We start from the raw sequence: 19,760 nt of genomic DNA on the forward strand, positions 1-19,760 counted from the left end.
ATTACTCTTTTCAATTTTTGTAAATGACCTAAACCCAGGTGTAGGGAGCAGCATTATAAAGTTTGCAGATGATATGAATCTTGGCAATGTAGTAGATATTGATGAGGATAGTTGTAGACTTCAGAATTACATAGGCAAGTTAGTGAAATGAGCAGAAGCAGGGCAGATGGAGATCAATGCGGAGAAGTATGAAGTGATGCACTTTGGGAGAACTAATATGGAAAGACAGTATACTATAAATGGCACAGTTTTGAAAAGTGTAAATGAGCAGAGAGGCCTTGATCTCCATATACACAAACCTTAAAGGTGGCAGGGCAAGTAGATAAGCTGGTTAAAAAAACATATGGGTTACTTGGGTTTATAAATAGAGGCATAGAAATTAAAAGCAAAGGGGTCATGCTAGAACTATAAATTACTGGTTAGGTCTCAGCTGGGGTATTGTGGGCACTTCTGCGCACTACACTTCAGGAAAGATGTAAAAGCTTTAGAAAGGTTACAGAGAAAGTTAACCAGGATGTTAACAGGGATGAGCGACTTCAGTTATGAGGAGAAGTTAGAACATTTAGGAACAGACAAGGTTAAGAAGTGACCTAATGGAGGTTTACAAAATGATGAGAAACTTTGATTGAGTAGATAGAGAAAAACTATTCCCTCTGGTGAGTGGATCAATAGCGAGAGGTTATAGATTGATATAGAGGAAAAATGTTTTCACTGGGAGCATTGTCGGGATCTGGAACACTCTACCAGAAAAGGAGAAAGCTGATGAAAAGAACATGAGAACAGACCATGAGAAATAGGAGCTGGAGTAGGCCATACGGCCCCTCGAGCCTGCTCCGCCATTCAATATGATCATGGCTGATCTGATCATGGACTCAGCTCCACTTCTCTGCCCAGTCCCCATAACCCTTTACTCCCTTATCACTCCAAAATCTGTCTATTTCCACCTTAAATATATTCAATAATCCAGCCTCCACAGCTCTCTGGGGCAGAGAATTCCATAGATTTACAACCATCTGTGAGAAGAAATTCCTTCTCATCTCAGTTTTAAATGGGTGGCCCCTTATTCTGAGACTATGTCCTCTAGTTTTAGATTCCCCTTTGAGTGGAAACATCCTCTGCATCCACCATGTTGGGCCTCCGCATTATCTTATAGGTTTCAATAAGATCACTTCTCATTCTTCTGAACTCCAAAGTGTATAGTCCCAACCTACTCAACCTATTTTCATAAGTCAACCCCCTCATCTCCGGAATCAACCTAGTGAACCTCCTCTGAACAGCCTCCAATGCAAGTATATCCTTAAATACGGAGACCAAAACTGTACGCAGTACTCCAGGTGTGGCCTCACCAATAACCTGTACAGTTGTAGCAGGACTTCTCTGCTTTTATACTCTATCCCCCTTGCAAAAAAGGCCAACATTCCATTTGCCTTCCTGATTACTTGCCGTACCTGCATACTAACTTTTTGTGTTTCATGCACAAGGACCCCCAGGTTCCTCTGTACTGCAACACTTTGCAATTTTTCTCCACTTAAATTATAATTTGCTTTTCTATTATTTCTGCCAAAGTGGATAACCTCACATTTTCCCAAATTACACTCCATCTACCAAATTTTTGCCCACTCACTTAGCCTGTCTATATCCGTTGGCAGATTTTTTGTGTCCTCACAATTTGCTTTCCCACCCATCTTTGTATCGTCAGCAAACTTGGCTTCATCCAAGTCATTAATATAGATTGTAAATAGTTGAGGACCCAGCACCGATCCCTGCAGCATCCCACTAGTTACTGTTTGCCAACCGGAAAATGACTCATTTATCCTGACTCTCTGTTTTCTGTTAGTTAGCCAATCCACTATCCATGCTAATATATTACCACCAACCCTGTGAACTTTTATCTTGTGCACTAATGTCTTATGTGGCACCTTATTGAATGCCTTCTGTAAATCCAAATACACCACATTCACTGGTTCCCTTTATCCACCCTGCTCGTTACATCCTCAAAGAACTCCAGCAAATTTGTCAAACATGATTTCTCGTTCATAAAACCATGCTGACTGGTTGATTGAATTATGCTTTTCCAAATGTCCCACTACTGCATCCTTAATAATGGACTCCAGCATTTTCCCAACGACAGATGTTAGGCTAGCCGGTCTATAGTTTCCTGCTTTTTTGTCTGCCTCCTTTTTTAAATAGGGACATTACATTTGCAGTTTTCCAATCCACTGGAATTGCCCCAGAATCCAGGGAATTTTCTTAGATTACAACCAATGCATCCACTCTCTCTGCAGCCACTTCTTTTAAGACCCTAGGATGTAAGCCATTATTTTACCGAGTACTACTTCATTATTGATTGTATTAAGTTCCTCCCTCCCTATAGCCCCTTGATTATCTACTATTGGGATGTTTTTAGTGTCTTCTACTGTGAAGACCGATACAAAATATTTGTTCAAAGTCCCTGCCATTTCCCTGTTCCCCATTATTAATTCCCCAGTCTGATCTTCAAGCCACTCTTTTCCTTTTTATGTACCTGTAGAAACTCTTACTGTCTGTTTTTATATTTCGTGCTAGTTTACTTTCAAAATCTATCTTCCCTCTCTATCATTTTTTTAGTTGTTCTTTGTTGACTTTTAAAAACTTCCCAATCATCTGGCCTCCCACTAGTCTTGGCCACATTGTATGCCTTGATTTCAATTTGATACCATCCCTTATTTCTTGAGTTAGCCATGGATGGTTTGGTTATCCCTTTTCTTACAGTCTTTCCTTGTCATTGGGATATATTTTTTGTTGCGATTTATGAAATATCTCCTTAAATGTCTGCCACTGCTCATCAATCGTCCCATACTTTAGTCTATTTTCCCACTTTAGCCAACTCTGCCCTCATACCTTTTGTAGTCTCCTTTATTTAAGCTTAGGACCCTGGTTTGAGAATGTAAAGTCCTGTCCCCTCAGTACAGATTCACACGAGGCATGTAGTGAAGTCAAGGTCACTCTCGACCTGCACCTTTTATTTCACCACTCTGGAAAACTGCACTTGCCTGAGACCTGTGCTTATATACCTGTCTCTTGTAAGTGCACTCCTGGTGGTAAGGTATGCTGGTGGTTACAGGTCATATCTTATTACAGTCATGTATAGCATGTTGGGATACAGTTATAGATAATAATGTAAGATACATGACATCACCCTCCCCCAAGGTCTTATTGTCTTTATAAGTTCAGTCTCTCAGGTGGTCTATGCTCTCGCGTGGAGCGTCTGAGTTGTGGTTCAGTTGTTTGCCTTGGTGTCTGTTTGTCTTTGGGTGTGGTTGCTGGTATCTTGCCTGGGCTGTCTGTTTCAATTGGTGTGATTGTTGTTGACTCGCCTGGGCTGTCTGTTGGGATTGCCCATTCCTCAGGTTGTTCCCTCTGTCTGTCCACCAGGTGTGGTGCGAGTTCCACATTGTAGTCTGCCTCTGGTTCCGTAGTGCTGTTGGTAAATCTGCTTTTGACTTGGTCTACATGCCTCCAGCAGGTTTTGCCATTGTCCATTTGTACTACCAGTAGCCTGTTTCCTTCCTTGCCCGTTACTGTTCCTGCAAGCCATTTGGGACCCCTGCCATAGTTTAGTACAAACACTTTGTCCCCTATCTCATTCCATCTCCCCCTCGAATTTCTGTCATGGTACTCAGTCAGCTTACGGCACTTTGCCTCAACGATTTCGTGCATATCTGGGAGGATTAATGAGAGCCTTGTTTTTAAAGTCCTTTTCATCAACAGTTGCGCGGGGGGGATCCCAGTCAGTGAGTGCGGACGAGATCTGTACGCCAACAGCAGTCGCGACAGGCGACCCTGCAGCATGGGACCTTGGATTTTAAGCATGCCTTGTTTAATGATTTGCACTGCTCTCTCCGCCTGGCCGTTGGAGGCCGGCTTGAACGGTGCCGTCTTGACGTGATTTATGCCGTGGTCAATTATAAAGTCTTGGAATTCTGCGCTGGAGTAGCACGGACCATTGTCACTGACCAATATGTCAGGGATTCCGTGCGTTGCAAACATGGTTGCGAGGCTCTCCACAGTGGTGGAGGTTGTGCTCGAGTTTAAAATGGTGCATTCGATCCACTTTGAAAATGCATCTACAACTACGAGGAACATTTTGCCCATGAATAGGCCCGCATAGTCTACGAGCACCTGGCCAGGGCCAGGGTCTCAGTGGAGCCTCCCTGGGGGCATTGCTGAGTTGGGCACAAATGGTGCACCTTCGGACGCAGAGCTCCAAGTCCGCGTCAATACCAGGCCACCAGACGTTGGATCTGGCTATGGCCTTCATGAGAACGATCCCCGGGTGCTCGCGGTGGAGCTCCCGGACAAATGCCTCTCTGCCTCGCAGAGGCATGACTACTCAGCTGCCCCACATCAGGCAGTCTGCTTGTAGTGATAGCTCATGCATGCGCCCGTGAAAGGGTTTTAATTCCTCGGGGCAGGCATCGCAAGCCTCTGCCCAGTCACCGGTTAGGACACATCTTTTTACTAAGGATAACGTGGGGTCGCAAGCCGTCCAGGCTCTGATTTGGCGAGCCATCATGGGCGAACCTGTGGACTCAAAGGCATTGATTGCCATGACTAGCTCACAGTCCTGTTCGTCAGACCCTTCCGTGGTCGCCAGGGGTAGCCTGCTGAGCGCGTCGGCACAGTTGTCTGTGCCTGGTCTGTGCCTTATGGTATAGTCGTAGGACGCCAGCATGAGTGCCCACCGTTAAATTCGCGCCGAGGCGTTGGCATTTATTGCCTTGCTCTCAGATAGGAGGGACGTGAGGGGCCTGTGGTCGGTTTCTAATGCGAACTTGGTCCCGAAAAAGTATTGGTGCATCTTTTTGACACCGTACACGCATGCGAGCGCCTCCTTCTCTACCATTCCGTACCCGCGCTCCACCCGCGAAAGTGACCTGGAGGCATAAGCTATGGGTTGTAATTTGCCCGCACTATTGACATGTTGCAAAATGCACCCGACCCCATACGCTGATGCATCGCATGTGAGAACTAGCTTTTTACCTGGATCAAAGCAAGTCAAAACACTGTTGGAACACAGAAGGTTGCGTGCCTTATTGAAGGCGCGTTCCTGGGCGTCCCCCCAATACCAATCGCACCCCTTCCTGAGTAGCACGTGGAGAGGCTCCAGCAGCGTGCTTAAGTTCTGCATAAAGTTCCTAAAGTAATTGAGTAGCCCGAGAAAGGCGCGCAGTTCTGAGACATTCCGGGGCCTGGGTGCCAGACGAATTGCTTCTGTTTTGGACTCTGTTGGGCGAATTCCATCAGCGGCAATCCTTCTGCCCAAAAATTCAACCTCGGGTGCGAGAAACAGGCACTTGGATTTTTTGACTCGTAGGCTTACCCGATCCAACCGCTTTAGTACTTCCTCCAAATTACGGAGATGGGAGTCGGTGTCCCTGCCCGTGATAAGTATGTCGTCTTGAAATACAACCGTCCCCGGGATGGACTTGAGCAGACTCTCCATGTTGCGCTGGAATATGGCAGCTGCCGACCTGACGCCGAATGGGCATCGATTGTACATGAAAAGGCCTCGATGTGTGTTGATGGTGGTGAGTAGCTTGGATTCCTCGGTCAATTCTTGCGTCATATACGCAGATGTGAGGTCTAATTTTGAGAAAAGTTTACCTCCAGCCAATGTGGCAAATAAGTCCTCCGCTCTGGGCAGCGGGTACTGGTCCTGTAGGGAGACTCTGTTTATGGTAGATTTGTAGTCCCCACAGATTCGTACGGATCCATCAGGCTTCATGACTGGGACGATGGGACTTGCCCAGTCGCTAAATTCCACAGGTGATATAATGCCTTCCCGCAGAAGCCTGTCTAGTTCATGTTCAATCTTTTCCCTCATCACATAGGGTACAGCTCTGGCCTTGTGATGGACCGGTCTAGCATTCTGTGTGATGTAGATTTTGACTTTGGCCCCTTTGAAAGTGCCCACACCTGGCTGAAAGAGATGTTCAAATCGCTTTTTAACTGTTGAGCAAGAGGTCCGTTCCTCTAATGACATGGCATGGACATCATCCCATTTCCAGTTTAGTTTTGCTAGCCAGCTTCTCCCCAGCAGTGCTGGGGGGTCTCCGGGGACAATCCACGGGGGAAGTCGGTTCACTGTCCCTTTGTGTGTGCCAGAGAGCATGGTGCTGCCGAGGACTGGTACGATTTCTTTGGTATAGGTCCTTAGTTTGGTGTCGACCCTTGTGAGTTTTGGTCTGTCTCTTTTATGCGGCCACAGTTGTTCAAATTGTTGACCGCCCATGAGAGATTGACTCGCTCCTGTATCCAGCTCCATGTTGACAGATATCCCGTTGAATAGGACCCTCATCATTATAGGAGGCATCCTGTCATAGGAGCAGCGGCCATTGATCGTGTTGACCCGCTATACATCGGTGTCCCGGGTACTGTCCCCACCGTCTTCTGGTCCGCTTTCCGACCCATCCGATTCGTATACCAGTCGAGCTCCGTTTTTTTGCACATGCGGGTCAAATGCCCTGTATATTCACAGTTCCTGCAAACAGCCTGCTGAAATCGACATCCCCTTGACGAGTGCCCACCCCCACACCTCCAGCACAGACTGCTTGCAAAGAATGAGCTGCGTCTGGCTGATCTCTCTTGAGCTTCTCTCAGTTTGTAGTTGATTGCTCGCATTGTGGGTTGATGAGGTGTGAACGGCCGTTCCTGGTTTCTGTTGCCACTGCTTGCTGTCGAAAGCCTGTTCTGCCGGTTTTGTCTGTGTGTGGGGGTAGCAGCTTTTCTAATGCAGTGAACTCCTTGTTCTATTATTTCGTTAGTTGTCGTACCTGCATTGTAAATCAACCTCGTTTCTTCTTCCCCTACCAAGAATGTCTGTGCAACCAGTGCTGCTGCCTCTAAGGTCAGGTTCTTGGTCTCAATGAGCTTTCGGAATATGCCTGCGTGGCCTATTCCTTCAATGAAAAAGTCTCTCAGCATTTCTCTCCTCAGTTCATCGGAGAACTCACATAAACTAGCCAACCTCCAAAGTTCCGCCATGAAGTCGGGTATGCTCTGGTCCACACAGCGTCTGTAGTTGTAGAACCTGTGTCTGGCCATGTGTAGGCTGCTCGCTGGCTTCAGGTGGTCTCTTACCAGTGTGCTCAATTCTTCAAACGACTTGCTTGCTGGTTTCTCAGGTGCCAACAGATCCTTCATTAAAGCGTATGTTTTCGAGCCACAGCTGGTCAAGAGATGGGCTCTTCTCTTGTCTGCCTTATCGTCGCCTAACCAGTCTTTGGTTACAAAGCTTTGCTGGAGCCTTTCTATAAAGTCCTCCCAATTGTCTCCCGCATTGTACTTTTCATCTGATCCGTTGTTCGCCATTCTGTGGATTCTGTAATCCCGTAACCCGTCGCCACTGTAAAGTCCTGTCCCCTCAGTACAGATTCACATGAGGCATGTAGTGAAGTCAAGGTCACTCTGGACCTGCACCTTTATTTCACCACTCTGGAAAACTGTACTTGCCTGAGACCTGTGCTTATATACCTGTCTCTTGCAAGTGCACCCCTGGTGGTAAGGTATGCTGGTGGTTACAGGTCATATCTTATTACAGTCATGTATAGCATGTTGGGATACAGTTATATATAATAATGTAAGATACATGACAGAGAACCAACTTTCTCACCCTCCAACTGAATTTGACCATATTATGGTCACTCATTCCTACAGGATCCTTTACTATGAGATCATTTATTAATCCTGCCTCATTACACAGTACAAGGTCGAAGATAGCCTGCTCCCTGGTTGGTTCTGCAACATACTGTTCAAGGAAACTATCAAGGATACACTGTGAACTCTTCCTCAAGGCTATCCTGGCCAATTTGCTTTGTCCAATCAAGATGAAAGTTAAAATCGCCCATGATTATTGCCGTTCCTTTATTACAAGCCTCCATTATTTCTTGATTGATACTCTGTCCAACAGTGCAGCTACTGTTAGTGTACTTGAGGATAAGGAACTTGCAGGGTTACAGACAAAATGGGGGATGTGGAACTAAGCACGACTGCTGTTGCAAAGAGCCAGCACAGGCGCGAAGGGTCAAATGGCCTCCTATATATCATTCTATATACACCCAAATTATAGAATAGGTTCCGCGTACAGGAATTTGGAGCATCCACAATTCAGCTGCAACTGCAACAACACTCAAGAAGATCAATAGCATTGGAAATGGAGAAGTTTTGTTCATCATTCCTTGGACTTGTTATCCACCTTCTCCACCACGAGCAAACTGTTGCCGACAGGATTCACTGCAACTATTCATTAAGCTTACTTCACCAGCATCTCTTTGCCCTGTGACCTGCACCACCAAGAAGGACAAGAGCAGCAAGACCTTGGGAACATCATCACCTTCAAGCCACACACCATCCTGACTTAGATTTATACCGTCATTCTTTCAATGTCATGAGGTCAAAATCCTACAATTCCTGACCTAACATCATCAGCACAAGGGCTGCAGCAGTCAGAGGACAAACCTCATTGATACGTCCTTACTATACAGTATAAATGCACACGAGGCCCATGCTTGAGAGAAGGTCAGTCTGTGACCTGTCCTTTATTCCATAGCACTCAAGTGATGGAAGTGGGTGGAGCTTCCCTTTTTATATCTGAAGGTCCAGGTTAGGAGTGTCTCCCACAAGTTCACCACCTAGTGGTCATTGTTCTCACAGTGTACAACTTAGGTCAGATTATACATGGGTTACAATGCTGGTTGAATACATGACATCACTTCCCCCCCCCCCCCAAAGTCTTATTGGGATCACAGGTTGAGTCCCTCTGGTGGTTTACGCTCTCTCGTAGAGCGCCTGAGTTGGGGCACCGGTTGTTGGGCGCTGACTTGAGTGTCTGCTGTTTGCAGTGCCTCAGGCCTGTCCGGACTGTTCACAGTGACTAAACTCTCCTCAACTTGGTTCCTGCGTTCGGTCACCTGTGGAGGAGTGAACTCTATATCGTGTTCTTCCTCTGCTTCTTCTATGCGGTTGCTGAACCTCCATTTTGTTTGATCCACATGTTTGCGGCAGATTTGTCCGTTGGTAAGTTTAACGACCAGAATCTTATTTCCCTCTTTGGCAACCACAGTGCCTGCGAGCCATTTGGGCCCTGCAGCGTAGTTGAGGACAAAAACAGGGTCATTTACATCAATACATCGCGCCCTCACATTTCTGTTATGGTAGTCATATTGTGACTGGTGCCTGCTCTCGACAATTTCTTTCATGGTGGGGTGTATAAGGGATAACCGTGTTTTAAGCGTCCTTTTCATTAGCAGCTCTGTGGGTGGAACCCCTGTGAGTGAGTGTGGTCGGGATCTGTCGGCCAACAGGAGGTGTGATAAGCAGCATTGTAGGGAACCCCCTTGGATTCTGAGCATCCCCTGTTTGATTATCTGCACTGCTCCTTCTGCCTGGCCGTTTGAGGCTGGCTTGAACGGTGCCGTTCTGACATGGTTAATTCCATTGCCTGCCATGAAGTCCTGGAATTCAGTGCTTGTGAAGCACGGGCCATTGTCGCTGACCAAGATGTCCGGTAGACCGTGGGCGGCAAACATTGCCCGTGGCAGGGGATGTGCTTGAATTTAAAATGTCACACTCGATCCATTTGGAGTAGGCATCTACTACAACCAAAAACATTTTCCCCATGAAAGGACCTGCGTAGTCCACATGGATGCGTGACCAAGGCTTGGCGGGCCATGGCCAGGGGCTAAGGGGGGCTTCGCTGGGCACATGGCCCAGCTGGGCACACGTGTTGCACCTGCGAACACAAAGTTCCAGATCTGCGTCTATCCCTGGCCACCAAATGTGTGACCTGGCAATTGCCTTCGTCATGACAATGCCCGGGTGCTCATTGTGGAGTTCTCTGATGAACACCTCTCTGCCCAACTGGGGCATGACTACGCGGTTTCCCCACAGTAGGCAATCGGCCTGAATCGAGAGTTCATCCCTGCGCCTGTGAAATGGTTTAAATTCCTCAGGGCATGCCCTGTACATGGCTGCCCAGTCCCCATTCATGACACATTTCTTGACTAGAGACAATAGCGGGTCACTATTTGTCCAGACTTTAATCTGATGGGCTGTCATGGGTGAGCCTTCGCTTCTGAAAGCTTCAACAGCCATGACCATCTCAGCAGCATGCTCGGTAGCCCCCTCAGTGGTGGCTAGTGGGAGCCTGCTGAGTGCATCGGCGCAGTTTTCGGTGCCCGGTCTGTGCCGAATTGTGTAGTCATAGGCGGCTAACGTGAGTGCCCACCTCTGTATGTGGGCCAATGCGTTTGCATTTATGGCCTTGTTGTCGGCCAAAAGGGACATTAGGGGTTTGTGATATGTCTCCAGCTCAAATTTCCTGCCAAACAGTGGTGCATTTTCTTTACCGCACATACACATGCGAGCGCCTCCTTTTCTACCATCCCGTAACCCCTTTCTGCCTGGGACAGACTTCTGGAGGCATAAGCTACCGGCTGTAACTGACCCTTGGCATTGACATGCTGCAACACACACCCGACACCATAGGACGACGCATCGCACGTTAACACAAGTTTCTTACATGGGTCATATAGTGTTAACAGATTGTTGGAACATAACAAATTGCGTGCTCTATTAAAAGCCCTTTCCTGGCTGTCCCCCCAGACCCATTCGCGACCTTTGCGGTGGAACACGTGTAGCGGCTCTAGCAGCGTGCTCAATTTGGGAAGAAAGTTGGCAAAATAGTTCGGGAGCCCCAGGAATGAACGCAGCTCCGTTGTGTTACGGGGTCTGGGTGCTCTCTGGATCGCTTCCGTCTTGGACGCAGTAGGGCTGATCCCGTCTGCTGCTACCCTCCTCCCCAGGAATTCTACCTCTGGAGCTAGGAAGACGCACTTCGCCTTTTTCAGTCGCAGCCCTACCCGGTCCAGTCTGCGTAGCACCTCCTCCAGGTTGTGGAGGTGTTTTTCAGTATTGTAACCCGTAATGAGGATGTCGTCCTGAAAAACCACCGTCTCTGGAATCGACTTGAGGATGCTTTCCATATTTCGTTGGAAGATCGCGGCGGCCGAGCGAACCCCGAACGGACATCTGTTGTACTCAAACAACCCCTTGTGTGTCGTGATGGTGGTCAGCTTCTTCGACTCACTCGCCAGCTCCTGGGTCATGTAAGCTGAGGTCAGGTCCAATTTTGAAAAAAGTTTGCCACCGAATAGCGTCGCAAAGAGGTCCTCCGCTCTCGGTAGCGGGTACTGGTCTTGGAGTGACACCCGATTGATGGTGGCCTTGTAATCACCACATATCCTGACCGACCCATCCGCCTTGAGCACCGGCACAATCGGGCTCGCCCAGTCACTGAATTCGACAGGCGAGATGATGCCTTCCCTCAGCAGGCGGTCCAATTCACTTTCTATCTTTTTCCGCATCACGTACGGCATCGCTCTGACCTTGTGGTGTACTAGCCTGGCGTCCGGGTTTATGTAAATCACTACCTTGGCCCCCATGAAAGTGCCAATGCCAGATAGAAATAATGAGTCAAATTTGTCCAGGATCTGTGAGCATGATACTCGCTCCACAGAGGAAATTACATTGACATCGCCCCATTTCTAGTTCATGACAGCAAGCCAACTCCTCCCCAGTAGTGCGGGACCGTCCCCTGGGACAACCCAGAGTGGCAACCTGTTCTCCGAATCTTTGTGAGTCACGACTACCGTGGCGCTGCCTAGCACCGGAATTATCTCCTTTATGTAAGTCCGTAGCTGTGCGTCAATCGGCGATAATTTTGGCCTCCTGGCCTTGGACGCCCACAACTTTTCTAACTGTTTGATACCCATCAGGGACTGGCTTGCCCCCGTGTCTAGCTCCATTGATACTGGGATGCCATTGAGGAGCACTTTCATCATTATCGGTGGCATCCTGGTGTATGAACTGTATACGTGCTCCACATGACCTCGCTGAACTTCAGCTTCCAGCGATTTCCCCCAGTGTTCATTTCTGCAATTTCTGCAGGTATTTTGCTCATCTCTGCAAACACCGGCTGAGTGTGTGCCTCCACGCCTCCAACATGAGCTGCTGTTTGAAACAAAAGGTCCCTTGCCAGTCGATCGTCCCTGACTGCCCCTGTTATTGTCTTTGAGTGCGCCATTAACAGGTGTTGATGGCCCCATTACTGGCCGCATTGTCCCTTGCAATGGCGTGAATCGCTGTTCAGCTTGCCATTGTCTCTGTCGAACTCCCCCTCTGGATTCGACTACATGTTGGGGCATGCCCGATTGCCCTTGTCCGCCTGGAGCACTGTGTGCTGCTTTAACAATGTTGAATCTCTGTCCCAACCATTCCTTAACACAGTACCTCTCGTCTGTTCTGCTCGTGGCCATGCTCGCATGGTTTAAATCCCAGTTTCTCTTTGCCATTGATACGTCCTTACTATACAGTTTAAATGCACACGAGGCCCATGCTTGAGAGAAGGTCAGTCTGTGACCTGTCCTTTATTCCACAGCACTCAAGTGATGGAAGTTGGTGGAGCTTCCCCTTTTATATCTGAAGGTCCAGGTTAGGAGTGTCTCCCACAAGTTCACCACCTAGTGGTCATTGTTCTCACAGTGTACAACTTAGGTCAGATTATACTTGGGTTACAATGCTGGTTGAATACATGAAACTCATCATCGGCAAAAAATTTAACTTTGCCAGCAATGCCAACATCCCAGGAATATATATTTTAAATACAAAAGGGTGAGTGACAGCAATGTAAATAGAGGAATCAAAACAACTCTTTAAAAGCAAGCAGGGCAAAGACAGAACTAAAAATGAGCAAACCTGTAGAAGCTATATACAAAGTACAAACTACATAAGAACATAAGAAATAGGAACAGGAGTAGGCCATACGGCCCCTCAAGCCTGCTCCGCCATTTAATAGGATCATTGCTGATCCAATCATGGACTCAGGTCTACTTCCCTGCCCACTCCCCATAACCCCTTATTCCCTTATCGGTTAAGAAACTGTCTATCTCTGTCTTAAATTTATTCAATGTCCCAGCTTCCACAGCTCTCTGAGGCAGAGAATTCCACAGATTTACAACCCTCTGAGAGAAGAAATTCCTCCTCATCTCTGTTTTAAATAGGCGGCTCTTTATTCTAAGATCATGCCCCTTAGTTCTAGTCTCCCCTATCAGTGGAAACATCCTCTCTGCATCCACCTTGTCAAACCCCCTCATAATCTTATACATCTTGACTCTTCCAATACTTTAAACCAAAAGCATTAGCGAAAGAGAATCCAGGAAGGATGCAAACAGTTGAAACTAAAGACAAGCTAAAAAAGTTAGCATAATAATGATTGCTGCGGTACTTTTATAGTTTGACCTCTGATATTTTCCTCAGGTTCACCACCAAAGACCACTCCAATAAGTGAGCCGTTGTTCCCCATGAGTCAGAATGTGTCTTTACCTGCCCAGTATCTAGGATTTTACTGCAAGCACAGGGATCAAACACTTGTCACTTTATTCAGCTTACTGGATCATATGTACCCAGGTAACCACCTTAAATTCTGGTCCTGGGTTAAATTCTGTCAGACTTTGGGTTAGACTGTAAACTACCAAACAAATTTATTAACCCATGAATAGGTAAGTGAACAGTAGAAGCGACAAATGGTACATTTGTTACAGACTTAACTGTTCCTCCTTGAAGTCTCCTGCACTAAAACGTCAATGTAAAACAGGGCCTGGAACAAAGTCTCTGACGATAACCTTACTAGGCTCACTGCTAACCTTCCATGGAGCTACTTGCCTATCTTTCTCTTTGATGGCTTCAGAATGACTGCTGAATTGAAGCAAGTCAGCCTGTGATATACTTTCAAAATCCTTTAAAATTTGAATGAAATAAATTTAAAATGTATTGCTTGAACTCAGATAGATTTAGCAATCGAACACGTACTTAAATATGACCCAACTGAATTGAATGGCTTCTATTCCAAATCATATTTATCACTGTGAGAATGTCCATCCAATAAAACCCGAGAATAATCCAATTGTTGCCTATTAGGAACAGTACTTAGAAAACAATGAATATATCAAGTTAGTAAACCGAATTGTAATTTAAGTCATTTTCTTCTGTATATCTCCCTGAAGCTATAACAGACATATTTCTGGGGCTATTATGTATCAAGTAGGTTGAGCCATTTTGTCTGCGTGAACCTGGTTATTAATGAAAGAATTCCTAGGATAATATGTTAGTGACACCCAAGTGTAGGCAGGGACCTTATTGGAGTGTTAACCAACTAAAATCATGTACCTTACCAGCACACAGTACTATTATCAATTAGGACAGCTTACCAAGGTTAAGTTTACAGTTTGTATTCAGTATGTCACTTACAAGTTTTCAGAAGGAGGTCATTCAGCCCATCATCTTTGAAAGAGCTATTCAGTTAGGTCCACTTCCCTACCCTTTCCCAATAGCGCTGCATTTTTCCCCTTCAAGTATTTATCTTTTGAAAGTTATTATTGAATCATCATCCACCACCCTTTCAGGCCGTGCATTGCAGATCATAACAACTCGCAAAATAATCAGCCAAAATTGTAAGAATATTGCTCGGGGTCAGGGTTCACTTTGCCATCAGTACAATAAAATTATACCTCAAAATGTTTAAAGCGAAAATTAATTTACCCATTAAATGTATTCAAAGTGAAAGAAGCAAAGCAAAAATTTAGTGTCAGTGGAATACTTCCGCACAGCTTGTTGAATACTATAAATGTACCAGCTATGACCTGAGCTTCACAATCTATTAGTGACTCACAGTTTATGTGGTCAGTTAGCCATTTATAGCCTTCAAACATTTGTGACCTGATGTTGTCAGTACAATGTAGTCAGTTTAGAAAATATTTAGTTGTTGCTTGGATCACCTGTACAAAGTGCTGATCGTGGGTGACACCAGTTATGTGCACCATCTTCACAAATGCTTTTATTTACAATCGTGCCTGTCACCTTAAAAAAAAACAAGCGAAATCTGAACAATAGATTCAAACACCTTGACAAAACTTCAAAAACACTGACTCTCAACAGCAGCTCTGAACAAAAGTTTATCACACATAGGTAGACTGAAAATGCAATGGGGAAACAGGCTTGTCTGCCATATAACCTGAACTACAGATCCAGCATTTGTATAGCAGAAGATTATGTAGCAAAAGTTACAGGGATTTTCTCTCATTTTACATGGAGAAATTAGCTATATATTTATACTCACTGCTACTAAATTTGATTGTTAAATTATTGTATACAGTTGGCACACATGTTGCTCATCAGAAGACTTAAAAATGAAACTATACCAATTCAGAAGTCCCAGGAAATGAATGGATACGTAAAGCATGGTGAGACAGTGGTGCAAAGTGCACTGAAACCTAAAGCTTAAATCCCTTTCCCTTCCCCCCCCTTCACACTGACACACTTCTCTCCCACTCCTCAGTTCCTGCAATCACACTTTTATCCCCTCCTCACTTAGTTCAAACTGGCACTCTGTTCTAGAAAAGAGATTTAAAAGCAGGACTTCAAAGGTAGCAATCTCCGGATTACTCCCGGTGCCACGAGCTAGTGAGTATAGAAATAGAAGGATAGAGCAGATGAATGCGTAGCTGGGGAGATGGTGCCTGAGGGAGGAATTTAGATTCCCGGGACACTGGGACCGGTTCTGGGGGAGGTGGGACCTGTACAAGCCGAACAGGTTGCACCTCAACAGACCTGGGACCAATGTCTTCTCGGGGGGGAGGGGTTGCTAAGGGAGCGTTTAAACTAATTTGGCAGGGGGATGGGCACTAGGATGAACCATTAGAAAGGAAAACATGGTGCAAAAAGTACTGGGAGAGACAGATAGCACTAGAGTAAGAAATAGTGTGGTATTGGGTTAGGTCACACGAAGAAAGAATACTCTTAAGAAGGTCTAAGATAAGGTTTACATTGCATATGTGTGAATGAACAAAGCGTGGCAAATAAGGTTGGTGAACTGTAGACGCAAATAGACACATGGGAATATGATGTTGGGATAACAGAGACCTGGCTCAAAAAAGGGCATAAAGACATAGAAACATAGGAAATAGGTGCAGGAGCAGGCCATTTGGCCCTTCGTGCCTGCACCACCATTCAATATGATCATGGCTGATCATGCGACTTCAGTACCCCACTCCTGCCTTCTCTCCGTAACCCCTGATCCCTTTAGCCATAAGGGCCACATCTAACTCCCCTTTGAATATATCCAACGAACTGGACTCAACAACTTTCTGTGGTAGAGAATTCCGTAGATTCACAATTCTCTGGGTGAAGAAGTTTCTCCTCATCTCGGTCCTATATGGCTTACCCCTTATCCTTAGACTGTGACCCCCTGGTTCTGGGCTTCCCCAACATTGGGAACATTCTTCCTGCATCTAACCTGTCCAATCCCGTCAGAATTTTATATGCTTCTATGAGATCTCAGGATTGGGTACTGGGATATTCCTGGATATAAAGTGTTCAGGAAAGAAAGGAGGTGGTGTGGCAGTATTGATTAAGGAGAATATTACAGTGCTGGAGAGAGAGTATGTCCTGGTGGGGTCAAGGACAGAATCTATTTGGTTAGAGTTGAGAAATAATAGAGGTGCCATTACACTACGAGGTATATTCTATAGACCCTCAACTAGTGAAAAGGATATAGAGGAGCAAATTTGCATGGAAACTACAGAGGGGTGCAAGAACTATAGAGTAGTGATAATGGGGCACTTCAACTATCCTAATATAGAATGGGGTATAAATTGTGTAAAGGGCAGAAATGAATTGTGTTCAAGAGAATTTTCTTGGTCAGTACGTTTCTGGCCCAACGAGGAAGGAGGCATTGCTGGATCTGGTTCTGCGGAAGGAGGTGGGTCAAGTAGAGCAAGTATCAGTAGGGGAACATTTCGGGCACAGTATCATAAGGTTTAGACTAGCTATGGAAAAAGACAGGGAGCAATCTAGAGTAAAAGTACTTAATTGGAGGAAAGTCAATTTCAGTGAATAGAGCCCTATGCATGGAGGCAAAGGGCATGGCTAAGGTATTAAATGAATACTTTACCTAGGAAGAAGATGCTGCCAAAGTCCTCGTGAAAGAGGAGGTAGTTGAGATACTGGATGGGATAAAAATTCATGAGGAGGAGGTACGTGAAAGGCTGGGTGTACTTAAAGTAGATAGGTCACCAGGCCGGGTGGGATGCATCCTAAGATGGTTAGGGAAGTAAAGTGTAAATTACGGAGGTACTGGCCATAATCTTCCAAAACCCCTTGGATACAGGGCTGTGGCCAGAGGACTGGAGAATTGCAAATGTTATGCCCATGTTCAAAAAAGGGTGTAAGCAACTACAGGCTAGTCAGTTTAACCTCGGTAATTGAGAAGCTTTTAGAAACAATGGGCCCAAGTTTCGAGCCGCGCCTAGAATGGCGCAGTCCTGACCTGGACGCCCGTTTTTCACGCCACAAAGTGCGCCTAAAAAAACCCTCCAGATTCTCCACCTCCCGGCAGGCCCTCTAGCCCTCGGCGCAGCACAGCAGGAGCTGTAGGGGGCGGAGCCAGGTCCCTGCGCTGAAAACAGTGCCGGGACCTCTGCACATGCACGCTACAGTGGGCGCGTAAGTGCAGTAGCTCCAGGTGCCCGAAACTGTGTGAGAGGGGCCCGAAGCACGCAGCTCCTAGCCCTGGCCGAATGGCCTCACTGGGGCTGCGTGAATAAGGCTCCTCCCATGGCCAGCTCCTGCTTCCTCCCGACCCGACTCAACTCCCGCTTCCCGCCCCCCGCCTCCAGACCGGACCCGACCTGACCCGACTCCCGCTCCCCCCAACCCCCCCCCCCCCCGCCCCTGGACCGGACCCGACCCCGACCCGACTCCTGCTTCCCCCCCCCCCCCCCACCCCGCGTCCGGACCGGACCCGACTCCCGCTTCCCCCCCCAGCCCGACCCAGACCGGACCCAACTCCCGCTCCACCCCCACCCACTCGCCTCCGGACCCGAATCGACTCCCGCTTCCCCCCCCCTCCGCCTCCGGACCCAACCCGACCCGACTCACGCTTCCACCCCGCCCCCCCCCCCCCACCGGACTGGATCCAACCTGACCTCCCTCCCCCCCGACCTGACTTCCCTCTCCCTCCCTCCCCCCGACCCGAACCGAACCGACCTCCCTCCCACCACCCCCCCGACCCGACCTAACGCCACCTACCTGTAAATCTGGTGCTGGGGACGGGCCCTGCCCGAAGTATCGGGCCCGGCCCGTTCAGCCTCCCTCCCCCTTCTCCTTTCCCCCCCACATCTCCTTCTCCCCCCTTCTCCTTTCCCCCCCTTCTCCTTCCCCCCCTTCTCCTTTCCCCCATCTCCTTCCCCCCCCATCTCCTTCCCCCCATCTCCTTCCCCCCCCATCTCCTTCCCCCCCATCTCTTTCCCCCCCATCTCCTTTTCCCCCCCATCCCCTTCCCCCCATCTCCTTTTCCCCCCATCCCCTTCCCCCCATCTCCTTTCCCCCCATCTCCTTTCCTCCCATCTCCTTTCTCCCCCTTCTCCCCTTTATCCCCCTCCCCCTTCTCCCCCACCCTTCTCCCTCTCCCCCTTCTCCCCCATCCCTCCCCCTTCTCCCCATTCCCTCCCTCTGCTCCCCCCCTCTCTCCCTCTACCCCCCTCCTCCCCCTCCCCTCGCTGTCAGAAACTCAGACACTGACAGACAGAGAATGAGAGACACACACAGACAGACAGAGAGATAGAGACACTGACAGAGACATACTGGGGGGGGGGCATCCCAGCATGCTGTTGGAGGGCTCCCGGTGCTGCAGTCGGTAAGTAGAAAATGTTTTATTTATTGATTTTTTTAAAAATTATTTCTTATTAATTTTTTTTGATTGATTTATTGGTTGATTTATTGATGTATCATTTATTATTGATGATGGCTTTTTATTTGTAAAACTGAAGTGTTTAATGTTTGTAAACTTCCCTTTAAACCCCCCCCCTCCCCCATTCCCTACGCCTGATTTGTAACCTACGCCTGATTTTCTAAAGTGTAGACAAGGTTTTTTTGAGCATACAAAAATCTTCACTTACTCCATTCTAAGTTAGTTTGGAGTAAGTTTTCACTGACGAAACTTTGAAAACAGGCGTAAGTGGCCGGACACGCCCCCTTTTGAAAAAAAAATTCTGTTCCAAAGTGAAACTGTTCTAACTGACTAGAACTGGAGCAAACTAAATGACGAGAATTCCGATTTCTAAGATACTCCATTCTACACCAGTTGCTCCTAAAAATCAGGAGCAAATCATGTGGAAACTTGGGGCCATTAATCCGGGACAAATATAGATTAATTGAGGAAAGCCAGCATGGACTGGTTAAAGGTAAATTGTGTTTAATAAACTTGATTGAGTTTTTTTAATGAGGTAAGAGAGGATTGATGAGGGCATTGTGGTTGATGTGTATGTACATGGTCTTCCAAAAGGCGTTTGATAAAGTGCCACATAATAGACTTTCCCGCAAAGTTGTAGCCCATGGAATAAAAGGGCCAGTGGCAGCATGTATACAAAATTAGCTAAGTGACAGGAAACAGAAAGTAGTGATGAACGGTTGTTTTCGGATGCAGGAGGGGTATACATTGGTGTTCACCAGGGATCGGTACTAGGATCACTGTTTTTCTTGTTGTATATTAATGAGTTTGACTTGGGTGTACAGGACACAATTTCAAAATTTGCAGATGACACAAAACTTGGAAGTATAGTGAACAGTGAGGAGGATAGTGGTAGACATCTAGAAGACATAGACAG

General features: G+C 47.0%; 1 protein-coding gene across 1 annotated transcript in view; it reads left to right on the forward strand.

Moving 5' to 3' along the window:
- Positions 1 to 19,760, forward strand: part of myo1f (myosin IF) — a 210,045-nt gene that overhangs the window by 22,378 nt on the left and 167,907 nt on the right. The window lies entirely within an intron of this gene.

Source organism: Pristiophorus japonicus, chromosome 18 (assembly GCF_044704955.1).
Source record: "Pristiophorus japonicus isolate sPriJap1 chromosome 18, sPriJap1.hap1, whole genome shotgun sequence".
NCBI classification, from domain to species: Eukaryota; Metazoa; Chordata; class Chondrichthyes; family Pristiophoridae; genus Pristiophorus; species Pristiophorus japonicus.